The sequence below is a fragment of the Giraffa tippelskirchi genome, chromosome Y, assembly GCF_054371585.1.
Source record: "Giraffa tippelskirchi isolate mGirTip1 chromosome Y, T2T-mGirTip1v1.2.pri, whole genome shotgun sequence".
NCBI classification, from domain to species: Eukaryota; Metazoa; Chordata; class Mammalia; order Artiodactyla; family Giraffidae; genus Giraffa; species Giraffa tippelskirchi.
The window spans coordinates 7,646,140-7,659,264 of NC_137290.1; the positions used below are offsets into that span (position 1 = coordinate 7,646,140).

Here is a 13,125-nt window from a genome sequence, read left to right on the forward strand (position 1 = left end):
ACTTGCTTTTTATATTAATGCTAGTTCTGTTAAGATTTCCTTCTATGATGGAGGACTCTCAGTTTCCTTGTTTTGGTCGTCTGTCTTTGCTTTACATATATTGAGAGTTAAGTTTAGGTAAAGTAGACTCTGTGTATCATTTAACTAAGGAAATAAATGTAATACTGTTTTTGGCTAGTAAGACTTATTTGTTACTAGTATGGTTACATCAGCATAGTTTTGATTAGTATTTACCTAGCATATCTTTGGCATTTGGTTCCATCTGTAATTGTAGTCAGAAGTAAAACATTTAGGAGTTTTTACAACTTTTATTTCCATGAAAGATCAGAGAATACTTACATTTTTGTGAGCACAGACTATAATGAACAAACACTTTTAAATTTTCTTTCTACATCATAACTAGGACATAGCTTATGATGTTTCATTTTTTTTTAACCAACACATTGCAGACATGCTATATACATCATGTGCTCAGTATTTAAAGTAGTACTTAGATACAGTAAGATCATTGGGAAAATATGCAAACCTTTTAAAAATAATCTTTAAATAATTCTTCTGAATTTAATTCTGTATGTATTATTTTTGTCTGAGAAACTCATGCAGTTGAAACATAGGAATCAAAAGGTCTGCTGCTCATTCTGTAAGTAAAATCATGCAGTCCAGTGTTTAGAAATGAAGTGGGTTGGAAGGAACGATTTCAAAGGATAATCATGGTGGGTGGAAATAGCTTTTCCTAACATTTCTACTTTAGTGCTTTCTCTGGAAAGTCATGAATGATGAAAATTGTAGTTTGGATGTTGATTTCTAATGTATTGTGTCATTTTCCTGTTTCTGACATAAGTAGTGCTGACTTTTAGGGTCAACACAGAGGGCCCAAACACAAAGAATTAAGTAAAAGAAAGTGATAATAGACAAAGGATATTACTGCTGGTAATGGTAGCATGAAATTTAAAGTGTTAGTGATGTCCACCTCTTCGCAGCCCCATGGACTGTAGCCCACCAGGCTCCTCTGTCCATGGAATTTCCCAGGTAAGAATACTGGAGAGGGTTGCCATTCTTTCTTCAAATGGTAGCAGTGGTGATGATAATTTAGATTCTGAGCCATCCAGGATAATAAAATTTTACCAAGAAGGGCTTTCTTTATTATTTTACTCTTACATGATACGAGTCTAAAACTAGATTTTAGTACTGGGAGAGGAAAAAGTGGAAGTAAGAAGTTCTTCCTGGAAAAATGTACTTAGGTAGAATGAAAACTAAATATAGTTCAGTAGAATTGTGAAGTACAAAGAGTTCAGAAGTATTGTTTGTAAGTTAATTATTTAGACTAAATTTAGACGACTTTTATTTTGTGGGGAGTTTATTGAGAGTATTTATTATGATGATTTTGTTCAGTTAATTTAAAATTAGATATGCTGACTTAGAATGAACTGAAGATATATTCCCTTAGCAGTATTTTGGAAGTATTGAGTTGGTGCAGACTTGATAGTATTTTTTGCTGAAGTGAGTGGAAGAATTTAGTGAAAGCCATAAAAGCTCTTAATTTTTTGCATTTATAGAAATATTTTAACCTTCAATTTAAGTTGCTTTCTTAAGTATAAGCTCTTCATGAGGAAGTATGATAGTTTGTGTCCAGAAATTTATGCATTTCATGTTATTTGTGGATTTGAGGTAAAAATTATTTGTGCAATTCCATTATCTTCCTGCTACATTTGAGTCTTTAGTGTTACAACATGTTTCATACAGGTAATTTTAATTTTCCACCCTTTTCTGCCCCTGCTCAGCTAGACTAGGGTTTTATGAATTTATTTATCTTATCAAATAACCAGCTTTTTTTCTCTGTTTTCATTTTTGAATATTGATCTCTGCACTTAAAAAAATTTTTTTTGTCCATTTCCTTTCTCTGAATCTAAGTGACTGTTCTTTAGTTGGAAGCTTAATTTTTTTTTCTAACAGAGCCATTTAGTATTATAAATTTTCCTCTATGTTCTGCTTTACTTGGATCCCACAGATGTAAATCGTACTATTTTCATATTTAAGTTTTATAAAATTTATCCTTTGAAACTTTGATCAATGAGTATTTAGCAGTATTAGATTAGATCCCACATAGTTGGGGGTTTTCCCGGTACCTTCTTTTACGGTATCTCATTTCATTTCTTTGTAGCCCAAGAAAGTACATTTTCTGAGTTTTAATTGTGAATTTTGTTTGTCCTGGCCCAGAATTTGATATATTTTGTATGTTTTATATGCACTTAAAAACTGTATGTTTACTGCTGTTAGGCAGGAATGCATTTGATGGAGAATGGAGGGAACAAAAATGCCCACTGAACTGAGAAGCATGAAAAATCATCAATGGATAAGATTATATAGGGTAACTTAGAAGGTGGTGCCTGGATCAGATGAGTAATGATCTGAAGCAGTTGCAGCTGCAGTCTGCACCCCTGAGGAGATATTGGGACAGTTTTATAGTAAATCTAGGGGGTGGAACTGTGCGCTTGGAAACAGAATGTTCATTCCCAGATTCCAGTATTTATAAATGAGTAACTAACCTGGTGTGTCAACAAAAGAGTCTGAAATATAGTACTTGGAAGCAATCTCAAAAATGACAGAATGATCTCTGTTGGTTTCTAAGGCAGACCATTCAATATCATGGTGATCCAAGTCTATGCCTCAACCTGTAATGACGAAGAAGCTGAAGGTGAACAGTTAATGAAGACCTACAAGACCTTTTAGAACTAATACCCCAAATAGATGTCCTTTTCATTATAGGGGACTGGAATGCAAAAGTAGGAAGTCAAGAAACACCTGGCGTAACAGGCAAATTTGGCCTTGGAGTACAGAATGAAGCAGGGCAAAGGCTAATAGAGTTCTGCTAAGAGAACACACTGGTCATAGCCAACACTCTTCCAACAACACAAGAGAAGACTCTTACACATGGACATCACCAGATAGTCAATACCGAAATCAGATTGACTATATTCCTTGGAGGCAAAGAAGGAGAGGCTCTATACAGTCAGTAAAAACAAGACTGCAAGGTGACGGTGGCTCAGGTCATGAATTCCTTATTGCCAAATTCAGGTTTAAATTGAAGAAAGTAGGCGAAACCGCTGGACCATTCAGGTGTTACCTAGGTCACATCCTCTGGGATTATACAGCTGGTTTTAGAAAAAGAGGAAGCAGAGCTCAAACTGCCAACATCTGCTAGATCATTGAAAAAGCAAGCGAGTTCCAAAAAAAATCTATTTCTGCTTTATCGACTATGCCAAAGCCTTTGTGTGGATCACAGTAAACTGGGAAATTCTGAAAGAGATGGGGATACCAGACCACCTGACCTGCCTCTTGAGAAATCTGTTTGCAGGTCAGGAAGCAACAATTAAAACTGGACGTTGAATAACAGACTGGTTCCAAATAGGAAAAGGAGTATGTCAAGGCTGTATATTGTCAGCCTGCTTGTTTAACTTAAATGCAGAGTACATCATGAGAAATGCTGGGCTGGAAGAAACACAAGCTGAAATCAAGATTGCCGGGAGAAATATCAATAACCTCAGATACGCAGATGACACCACCCTTATGGCAGAAAGCAAAGAGGAACTAAAGAGCCTCTTGATGAAAGTGAAAGAGAAGAGTGAAAAAGTTGGCTTAAAGCTCAACATTCAGAAAACTAAGATCACAGCGTTGGGTCCCATCACTTCATGGGAAATAGATGGAGAAACAGTGGAAACAGTGTCAGACTTTATTCTTTTGGGCTCCAAAATCACTGCAGATGGTGACTGCAGCCATGAAATAAAAACATGCTTACTCCTTGGAAGGAAAGTTATGGCAAAGCTAGACAGCATATTAGGAGAAGGCAGTGGCAACCCATTCCAGTACTTTTGCCTGGAGGATCCCATGGACGGAGGAGCCTGGTGGGCTGCAGTCCATGGGGTGGCGAAGAGTCGGACACGACTGAGCGACTTCACTTTCACTTTTCGCTCTCATGCATTGGAGAAGGAAATAGCAACCCACTCCAGTGTTCTTGCCTGGAGAATCCCAGGGATGGCGGAGCCTGGTAGGCTGCCATCTGTGGGGTTGCTCACAGTCAGACACAACTGACATGACTTAGCAGCAGCAGTGGACAGCATACTAAAAAGCAGAGACATTACTTTGCCAACAAAGGTAAGTCTAGTCAAGGTTATGGTTTTTTCAGTAGTCATGTATGGATGTGAGAGTTGGACGGTGAAGAAAGCTGAGCGCCAAAGAATTGATGCTTTTGAACTGTGGTGTTGGAGAAGACTCTTTAGAGTCCCTTGGACTGCAAGGAGATCCAAGCAGTCCATCCTAAAGGAGATCAGTCGTGGGTGTTCATTGGAAGGACTGATGTTGAAGCTGAAACTCCAATACTTTGGCCACCTGATGTGAAGAGCTGACTCATTTGAGAAGACCCTGATGCTGGCAAAGATTGAAGGTAGGAGAAGAAGGGGATGACAGAGGATGAGATGGTTAGATCACATCTCTGACTCAATTATTATAAGTTTGGGTAAACTCCGGGAGTTGGTGATGGACAAGGAGGCCTGGCATGCTGCTGTCCATGGGGTCGCAAAGAGTCAGACATGACTGAGTGATTGAACTTAACCTGGTGTATGCTGGGGATACATCAGCAAAGGTCTTCTTAGTAAGAGCCATTGTAAACAATATGTGTTAAGCTTCTAAAAACAGAGAAGTGATTTACTGAATGGTGTAGTCCTGGGTGGGTTAAGCAGAAAGACAGGAGGGACATACAGTCCTCAGATGGTATCACTTATGCTAACAGCCTGAATAATTCTTTACCTGTCAAGTCAAAGTTGACTGAGAACTCTACTCAGATATATATTCTTACACATGTTTTACCTATGTGTTCACTTTTTGTGAGGTATATTGAAGTCTTTTTCTAATTGCGTATTTCTCCCTCTCTTAAGACACAGGAAACTTTTGAAAAATAGCTTTATTGAAATTAATTAACATACCATATGGGCTTAAATTACACAAAAGAGTAGTGTTTTAGTATATCACATCTTTGTGAACAGTCACCACAACCATACTTCGGTCTTTTATTCTTAGAATGAAAACTTGTTTCCTAAAAATGAAAGAAGAAATACACATAAGTGTATTTTGGAAAAGACAATGGTCTTTTCCAAAAGTGTCATACTTTTTAAAGAGCTCTTAATGGCAGAAACTGTTAACTTTCATCGTGCAGGATAAGTCAGTATTAAATGATGCTGCTGAAACTGACTTTTTAATGGGATGATAGGCAACAGTTTTCTGGTCCACTAGTGACAAGCTGATGCAACAACTGAGAATATGAGTTTAAAAACTAATTGCCATTGGCATTGTGTTTTTATGTCTGCTATTCTAGTTCTGTTCACTTCTATTATTTTTATAATACATTTATCCAGGACTCCCCAGCCTGTAGGATATTGTTATCATATGCATACCTATGGCTCATTCATATTGATATTTGACAGAAAGCAACAAAAATTTGTAAAGCAATTATCCTTCAATTAAAAATAGATCAATTAAAAAATTTGAAAGTCATTCTTAGCAGCATGTTTGAGTGACAGTAATAAAGATAACAGTCTCTGGCTTTAAGTGGTATCATTGGATATGAATAATACACTGAAAACATAGCAGTGTCCTGACTCCAATATCAAAATTTAAGAATACACCAAAATAATTTACTTAGAGAAGGAACAAAAAAATGAAAATAATCAACTACTTAGAACCAACAGCAAAAGGAAACAAAAAGTGGGATTTATCAAAGTTTCTTTTTTTTAACAGCGGGATCCTGAAAAGACATAAACTCTCTACCTCATGTATTCTTAGAATTTTGTTTTCTGGAGACAGATGGCTTATGGACTGGGAAATATGACTTAGTCGCAGAGGCATGTATCCACCTATAGTTCTGTTACGATTATAGATAACATTCTGTAGACAAAACTTGTTGGACAATTAGCAGTTATATATAAACAAGCCAAGTGAGCTTTAGGAAACATTACTGTGAACAAAGTGGATGCAGTGGTATTCCCACTGGGCTGTTTAAAAATCCTAAATGATGATGCTCTTCAAGTGCTAGACTCAATAGGTCAGTAAATTTGGAAACTCAGCAGTGGCCACAGGGCTAGAAAAGAAAAGTTTTTACTGCAGTCCCAAAGAAGGGCAATGCCAGAGAATGTTCAAACTTCTGCACAGTTGCATTAATTTCACATGCTAACAAGATTATGCTCAAAATCCTCCAGGCTAGGCTTCAGCAGTACATGAACTGAGAAATTCCAGATACACAGCTGGGTTTAGAAAAGTGAGAGATCAAGTTGCCAGCCTTCTTGAATCATAGAGAAAGCAAGAGAATTCCAGCAAAACTCCATCATTGACTAGTATACTGAACTTTGGATCACAACAAACAAATTTTTAAAGAGATGGAAATAGACGACCATCTTACCTGTCTCCTGAGGAACGTGTATACAGGTCCAGAGGCAACAGTTAAATCCAGATGTGGAACAATGGACTGGTTTAGAATTGAGAAAGGAATATGTCAAGGCTGTGTATTCTCTCTCCCTATTTATATACAGAGTACATCATGCCAAATGCTGGGCTGGATGAATCACAAGCTGAAATCAAGATTGCTAGGAGAAATAACCTCAGATATGCAGATGATTGGAGAAGGAAATGGCAACCCATTCCAGTGTTCTTGCCTGGAGAATCCCAGGGATGGAGGAGCCTGGTGGACTGCCATCTATGGGGTCACACAGAGTCGGACACGACTGAAGTGACTTAGCAGTAGCAGCATGCAGATGATACCACTCTTAATACCAGAAAGTGAAGAGGAACTAAAGTGTCTTGATGAAGGTGAAAGGAGAGTGAAAAAGCTGACCTAAAACTCAGCATTCAAAATATGAAAATCATGATATACTGTCCCATCACTTCATGGCAAATAGATTGGGATAAATTGAAAATGGTAACAGATTTTCTTTTCTTGGGCTCCAGAACCACTGAAGATGGTGATTGCAGTTGTGAAAGGACTTGATCCTTGGGAGGAAATCTGTGACAAACCAGGACAACATTAAAAAGCAAAGACATCCCTTTGCAGTCAAAGGTCCATGTAAGTCAAATCTATTGGTTTTCCAGTAGTCATGTATGGATGTGAGAGCTGGACCATAAAGAAGGCTGAGTGCCAAAGAATTGGTGCTTTCAAATTGTGGTGGTGGAGAAGACTCTTGAGAGTCCCTTGAACAGCAAGGAGATCAAATCAGGTAATCCTAAAGGAAATCAACCCTGAGTAAAGCATCATTGGGAAGACTGATGCTGAAGCTGTGATACTTCAGCCACCTGATGTGAAGAGCCAACTTGGAAAAGAACCAGATGCTGGGAAAGATTGAAAACAAAAAGGAGGAGGCAGCAGAGGATGAGATGGTTAGATAGCATTGCTGAATTAATGGACATGAATTTGAGCAAACAGGGAGATGGAGGGCAGAGGAGCCTGGCAGGCTAAGTCACAAAGAGTCCACAAGTGACTTAACAGCAAAAGATATACACAAAAAAGAATGAAAAGAAGATATAAAACATTCCTAAAACAAGCTAACAGGAAAAATAAGGAAACTAAACATTTAAAAATAATGTAGAGAATTAACTGTCTTTATCACTGGCTGGTAAATGTGTAATTCATAAAGAATGATAGTCATAAAAAAGAAAATGGTATATTTGATAAAGATTCAAAAGGATGTTCATTTATAACTAGTTTTTAGTGAATTGCAATCATTTTTGCAATAGTGATATCAAAGATTAGTGCCACAAATCACCATAATAGATGTAATAATGAAAAAATTTGAAAGATTCAGGAATTACCAAGCTGTGATACAGAGACATGAAGTGAGCAAACACTATTTCAAAAATGAGGCTGATGGTCTTGCTCAATGCAAAGGTGCCACAAACCTTCAATTTGCAAAAACCTCAATATGTGCAAAGAGCAATATAATGTATTGCTTTTACATATTGTGTAATCTGTTGCTGCTAAGCTGCTGCTAAGTCGCTTCAGTCGTGTCTGACTCTGTGCGACCCCATAGACGGCAGCCCACTGGGCTCCACCGTCCCTAGGATTCTCCAGGCAAGAACATTGGAGTGGGTTGCCATTTCCTTCTCCAGTGAGTGAAAGGGAAAAGTGAAAGTGAAGTCGCTCAATCGTGTCCGACTCTTAGCGACCCCATGCACTACAGCCTACCAGCCTTCTCCGTCGATAGTCGATAGAATTTTCCAGGCAAGAGTACTGGAGTGGAGTGCCAATGCCTTCTCCTGTAATCTGTTACATACTTTCAAAAATGAGGTTAAATAAAAACTTTGCAAAATAGTTTACTACTTGAAATACAACTTAATATGGTCCTTTACACTAATTCAATACCATGTATTTGTGATTCTTTACTTTATTAATCATTAATACAATCTGATAGAGCTTTTGAGAAATAAACCAAGGCTCAGGTTCCACCCAGTTAAAATTAGATTCTCTGGAAATTGAATGTGGACACTGATTGTGGAATGAAGTGATTCTGATTTCAATTTGAAAAACTGTTAGACCAAGTAGAGAACAAGTGACTATGGGATGTCATGGTTCACTTTGGGGTTAAGGAAGTTTCCAGGGCATATTACTAAATGTTTAAATTGGGAAAAAATGGGTGGATTTGATTTCCATAAAACAAAGAAGATGGATATGACATACATAACAACAGAGGTGTAATGTTTATAATATGTAAAATTACTGCAAATAACACAAATGATAAAAAACGACACAGTTTATGTTAATGTAATTTATGGAAGAATAAAGCTGTATAGCTAATGAAAATTAAATTACCAAATTAAAATTTATCATCTCATTAAAATTTTAGCTTGACATTAAAACTATTTTAAAACATGAGCACATTAAGAGTTGGCCAGTGGTGGTTAAGATTCTGGGCATTCATTGCAATGTCTTGGGTTCAGCCCCTGACCAGGTAACTGACATCCCGGAATCCATGTATCATGGACAAAAACAAAAAGAAGTTTGGCCAAGGGAGCAAGGGAGGGATACAGTAGGAATTTGAAGTTAACAAATACACTCTACTAAATACAAAATAAACATCTATAGCACACAGAACTCTAGTCTAAAAATACAATGGAAAAGAATCTGAAAAAGAATATGTATGTAAGTGTATGTGTGTATGTATATTTAAAACTGATTGCCTTTGCTAGATACTTGAAACATTGAAAATCAACTATGTTTCAGTTTAGAAATTCAAATTAAAAAAAAAAGGGATCAGGAAGTTCAGTGGCAGTTCAGTGGTTAAGACTCCACAGTTCAGCTGCAGGGGACAGTTTCCAGCCTTGGTCAAGGAACTAGGATCCCATATACTGTGTAGCACAGCCAAGAAACAAAAAATTAATAATTTTTTGGATGGGGATAAATAAAACATTGTCCTTTCAGATTGCCTGCCATCTGGTTTTTGTGAATTAGTCCTTATGAATCATCATACCTCATGCTTTGGGCTTCTTTAAACCCTGTATTTACTGGTAAATTTAAATTAGTTTACAGAGTTGATCATATTCAACTTTGATTTGTGGTGAGGTCATGAAGAACACACTACTTCATAGATGGTTTTGTGTATAGTCTTTAGGAGGCAAATATCTAAATCCCTTATATTTTAGCATTAATCATTGTTTGGACTAAGTTTGTATGTCTATTTTTTTTAATAATTTAATTTTGGTTTTGTTGAGTCTAAGTTGCTGTGCATAGGTTTTTCTCTAGTTACAGCATTGTGGGGTTACTCCCTAGTTTCAGTGTGCAGGCTTCTCACAATGCTTTCTATTGTGGAGCACAGGCTCTAGGCGCACAAGGTTCAGTAATATAACACATGGTCTCAGCAGTTGTGGCTTCCCAGATCTAGAGCACAGGCTCAGTAGTTGTGGCACATGGGCCTAGTTGCCCCGAGGCATATGGGACCTTCCCAGGTCAGGGACGGAACCCATGTTCCCTGCATCGCAGGTGCATTCTTTACAATTTGAGCCACCAGGGAAGCCCTCTACTTCTGTTAATAATGTGTTAATTAGAATCCCTTTATAAAGAGAAATTTCCTTTTTCACTTTACAGGAACAGAGTGTAATCAGGCACTTTCCAAATAACATGTTCTCCAGTACTTTCCAAATTGGAATATTTTTTGAAACAGCACCATAAAGTCATAAATCTGGACATCTATGATGTATTTGACTCTTGCAATTAATGTTACTTTGATACAAATTTCCTAGCTTTAGCAAATGGAAGCCTATTACTATGGGATTGTGACATGTTAAATATGTTAAACATTACAAACGTTTAACACTTTAGTCTCTTTATGGTGAAAGATGTCCTAATCAGGAAATTGTCATTTCTATAAAGAAATCTGTTTGTGGTTTTGGGAAATACATAAAATCCAAGACTGAGTACCAGCAGTGTTTATTGCTACTGACTATTTTTTCTAGGCTTCCTGTATTTATTTTTATCTAGTAATGCTAATGTGACTTGCAACCATAAAGTATAATTCATTTTGTGGTGATGTTCAGGAATTATTTAAATAATGTCTTATTTGACAAATTAAAAAAAACTTTGAAAATCACATCATTAGTCATTTTATTTGCATATTAAAATTTATACTTGATATTAAATATTTTATGGATGAAGCAGATTACAACATGCAACTTGCTAATTGTTCAAGAAAAATGATAAATTTTCAAGTGTGACAAGACATACTAAGTGTGATGGTTAAATGTGTCAGCTTGGCTGATGGCTAGATGATTGGTTCATCATTATTTGTTTCTGTGAAAGTTTTTTTTGTTTGTTGAAGTTTACATCTTTAGGAAACCCATAATGTAGATGGGCCTCTATCAGTCAGAGGCCTGATGAGAAAAAGACTGCCTCCAACTCAAACAAACCACAGCATCAAATTTTTCTTTGGTCTTGAACCTGGTGGCCTACACTCAGATTTTGGACTTCCACAGCTCCATAATCTCCTGAGAGAATTCCTTAAAATAAATCTTTGTCTCAATTTAGCTAAATTACATTTTATTGTTCTGTGGAGATGTAAATTGTGAGTGATAAATTTGAACATTTTGGTTAAGTGATTTCTCAATAATGAAGTATAGCTAAGGTTCTTGAGAATGTAGTAGATCCTTTAAAAGCTCATGGTGAGCTTCAGTGTTCAGTTCAGTCGCTCAGTCGTGTCCAACTCTTTGCGACCCCATGAATCACAGCATACCAGGCCTCCCTGTCCATCACCAACTCCTGGAGTTTACACAAACCCATGTCCATCGAATCGGTGATGCCATCCAACCATCTCATCCTCTGTCGTCCCCTTCTCCTCCTGCCCCCGATCCTTCCCAGCATTAGGGTCTTTTCCAATGAGTCAACTCTTTGCATCAGGTGGCCAAAGTATTGGAGTTTCAGCTTCAACATCAGTCCTTCCAATGAACACCCATGACTGATCTCCTTTAGGATGGACTGCTTGGATCTCCTTGCAGTCCAAGGGACTCTCAAGAGTCTTCTCCAACACCACAGTTCAAAAGCATCAATTCTGTGGCGCTCAGCTTTCTTCACCATCCAACTCTCATATCCATACATGACTACTGGAAAAACCATAGCCTTGACTAGACGGACCTTTGTTGGCAATGTCTCTGCTTTTTAATAAGCTGTCTAGGTTGGTTATACATTTTCTTCCAAGGAGTAAGCATCTTTTAATTTCATGGCTGGAATCACCATCAGCAGTGATTTTGGAGCCCCAAAAATAAAGTCTGACACTGTTTCCACTGTTTCTCCATCTATTTCCCATGAAGTGATGGGATCAGATGCCATGATCTTAGTTTTCTGAACGTTGAGCTTTAAGCCAACTTTTTCACTCTCCTCTTTCACCTTCATCAAGAGGCTCTTTAGTTCTTCACTTTCTGCCATAAGGGTGGTGTCATCTGCATATCTAAGGTTATAGATATTTCTTCTGGCAATCTTGATTCCAGCTTGTGTTTCTTCCAGCCCAGCATTTCTCATAATGTACTCTGCATATAAGTTAAATAAGCAGAGTGACAATATACAGCCTTGACAGACTCCTTTTCCAATTTGGAACCAGTCTGTTGTTCCATGTGCAGTTCTAACTGTTGCTTCCTGACCTGCATACAGGTTTCTCAAGAAGCAGATCAGGTGTTCTGGTATTCCCGTCTCTTTCAGAATTTTCCATGGTTTATTGTGATCCACACAGTCAAAGGCTTTGGCATAGTCAATAAAGCAGAAATAGATGTTTTTCTGGAACTGTCTTGCTTTTTCGATGATCCAGCAGATGTTGGCAATTTGATCTCTGGTTTCTCTGCCTTTTCTAAAACCAGCTTGAATATCTGGAAGTTCATGGTTCACGTATTGCTGAAGCCTGGCTTGGAGAATTTTGAGCATTACTTTACTAGTGTGTGAGATGAGTGCAATTGTGCAGTAGTTCGAGCATTCTTTGGCATTGCCTTTCTTTGGGATTGGGATGAAAACGGACCTTTTCCAGTCCTGTAGCCACTGCTGAGTTTTCCAGATTTGCTGGCATATGATCTTAAGTGTACTAAAGGTCTTGTGTATTGTGTGAACAGTTTCACAGCCCTGCTATTTATACTTCATTTTATCATAAATATACTGTGTTTTTAATGTGTATTTAATGTGTATATGTATATTTCTGGTAAAATGATTTTTCATATGCTGATACTTCTTTACTTCTATCCATAGGTGTATTTGAGATACAAATAGTTTCCATTTTCAAAAAGCTAATGTAATATAGTTGACTTCCTAGGTATAGTCATCTAAAGAATAATCTTTCTTAAATTCTAATAAAGGTTCATGTAACAAATATAGTTAGGCCATTTACTAATATCCTATCAGAAATTAACTAACTTTTAGCTCATGAAATGTAATATCAAAGGCTACTTTTATTTTTTTTTATTTTTATATTTTTAATAAATTTATTTATTTTAGTTGGGGGCTAATTACTTTACAATATTGTAATCGTTTTTGCCATACCAAAGGCTACCTTTAAAATATCACTGTCCAAACTACCTCTTACCTTTGCAATTAGAAAACATCTTTTTCTTTTTCCTATA

The 13,125-nt window shown here is 37.1% G+C and overlaps 1 long non-coding RNA gene across 1 annotated transcript; it reads left to right on the top strand.

Annotated features, from left to right (window-relative positions):
- Positions 1-4,421: 4,421 nt before the first annotated feature.
- On the top strand, positions 4,422-7,597 carry LOC145537629 (uncharacterized). The gene is made up of 2 exons (XR_014076404.1): positions 4,422-6,855; positions 6,994-7,597. It is a non-coding gene; the product is annotated as an uncharacterized LOC145537629 (long non-coding RNA).
- Positions 7,598-13,125: the final 5,528 nt, after the last annotated feature.